General features: G+C 34.8%; 1 long non-coding RNA gene across 1 annotated transcript in view; it reads left to right on the top strand.

Annotated features, from left to right (window-relative positions):
• Nucleotides 1–2,500, top strand: part of LOC138863086 (uncharacterized) — an 87,755-nt gene that overhangs the window by 16,184 nt on the left and 69,071 nt on the right. The gene's annotated exons all lie outside the window — the stretch shown is intronic.

The raw sequence follows: 2,500 nt of genomic DNA, 5'->3' as shown, positions 1-2,500 counted from the left end.
ATCGTGAGGTTGACCCCACGTACCTAACTTGGCAGTCAGGACAGGTAAATAAGTATACAACACTAGAACTTAAATTAATGTGACGTTTCGTTGGCTGTTTTAAGAAGTTTGCAATTGTGTTAGAATTGCAAAATACAAACGTGAATTTTATTTGAGGGTAATTATTTTGTAGAAGCGTTTTTATTTGTTTTCTGATTCCAAAGCTTAATTTCCCCATAAATGGCAGTTTTACATATCTGTGATCCTCTTTTACTGTTGATACAGTGGGTTGATTAGATATTTTTTTTTCTACATAGAAAGGTCTTTGTAGTTTTATCAAATAAATGCAGTGGATAACCATTTCTTGCAAAGAAGTCTATTATAAAAATCATTTCGTCATGGAAAGACGACCAATTGCTATACAGGTTACAGGCTCTAGTGATGAGTGTTTTCACGCTGATGATTTTGTATATGTATGGGATATTGCTAAGAAAATGAAGGCCGAGGCCAGTAAGGGTTGGTTTACGGTAAATGCTGGTGTGGAAACGTCCAATATCATTGACAACATTCACATCTAGAAAGGGTAATTGGTTGTTCTGCCAGGTTTCACTGACGTATATGTTTGTATGTATGTATGTATATATACAAATACATACGCATATGCATATATATCTCTTTCTCTCTCTCTCTCTCTCTATATATATATATATATATATATATATATATATACATATATATATATATATACATAAATATATACATTAATATATATACATATATCACTAGGCTGGCAAGCGCAAGGGTGACCCGAAAACTCAACCGCTTGCCAAACGCAGTAATGAGAAATATGGAAAAATTGGCCATTTCCGCGTTTTTCCCACGCCCATAACTCGATTCTAAAACATAAACACGCGACCCCCTTTGGTTTATTGGGACTTTAGCATGATATGAAGAAGTGTGGCAAGTAAAAACTCCAACCGGTGAATGGTTTGGAAATTAGAACACCGACTTGTTGTGCAATAATTCAGCCCTATGTCGAGGGGGTAGAGGGGGAGAGATCTATTTTGACCAAACTTACAACCTCGAAATAGAAAAAAATATAGAACTACACGATTTTTTGTAATGTTTGCTTTGAAGATAATCCATCGGCGGGTGTAATAGGCTATCAAACTACTTTCTAAGTCTTAACGATCGTCGTAGCAATCGTCGTAAGTTACGACATTTTTGTCTCAGACCAAATTTTGTAAACACGATATTTGACTCCTAAGACTGATTCTGAACGAAAAATTAAAGCGAATTTTCAGCGCGATTGAAAGCAAATCTCTGAAATCTATATTGTTGTATAGCGAATTTGCTGTATCTCAAATTGGACGGTCGTAAAACTGAGATACGACGATTTTCAAAATTCCGGTCTGGCGGATGCTATGTTTTTATATTTGAGACCAAACTGTACTGTTTGACTGCTCTTATCAAGTCACATCAAATGACGTCAAAAAGTTGAGTTCATGACGTCATGTGGTGACGTCATGACGTAAAAATGACCCCAAAACATTTGTACCAAAAAGATTCAAATTCGTTGACCAAAAACTAATTAGAATTTAGATGGCCTTTGCATGCATGAGTAAAGCTAGATATTTACAGTACACGCGGTTATTTTTAATTTTCATTTTGATAGCTAATTGCAAACGTCGGAAATTTAAGTGTTTATAGAGCATACTTTTCAATTCGATGTTCAGCAGACCTATGGTGACTTAATAGCTACCGACACTGACTTACTAAGTGGCTGCTGATATAGTGACTGATTGACTGAATGACTAGACTGACTAAACTGACTGACTGACCGGCTAACTGACCGACCGACTCATTCACTCACTCACTTACTAGACTTACTACAGACTGACTAGTCTGGCTGGCTGGCTGACTGACTTACTGACTGACTGATTGACTGAATGCCAGAACAGATTTAAGCGATTTACTGACTGACTGATTACCTGATTGTTGGGCCGATTGAACAGAATGGATAACTAACTGGCGATCTTACAGATTTATTCATTGTTTTAGACACATGACTGACACTAACTGGCTGACTCAATGACTGAGGGACTTATAGGTATTTGATTAGTAGCTTAATATCCTCTATCTGATCAACTGACTGTCTCGATGTGTGGCAATTTTTTTCATCAATTAAGTGTATCTAATTCACTCAGTATAGGCTCACTGAGTGAGTGTTGTCGGATTGTTGATAAAATAGTCTTTCTCTTTTTTTCCAAGACCAAAATTGCAGTTCGTACTCTAAATATCTGGCGTTACTCATACAGACAAAGGTGGTGTCACTTCAAATATATAAATGAATCATCTTTGAAGGCCATCTAATTTCCAATTAGTTTTTGGTCAACGTATATATATATATATATATATATATATATATATATATATATATATATATATACATATATATATACATATATATATATATATATATATATATATATATATATATATATACGTATGTATGTATATA

Source organism: Penaeus vannamei, chromosome 10 (genome assembly GCF_042767895.1).
Source record: "Penaeus vannamei isolate JL-2024 chromosome 10, ASM4276789v1, whole genome shotgun sequence".
Lineage (NCBI taxonomy): Eukaryota > Metazoa > Arthropoda > Malacostraca > Decapoda > Penaeidae > Penaeus > Penaeus vannamei.
Note: the sequence above shows the minus strand (reverse complement) of the source record. Positions and strands in the feature narration are given on the sequence as shown.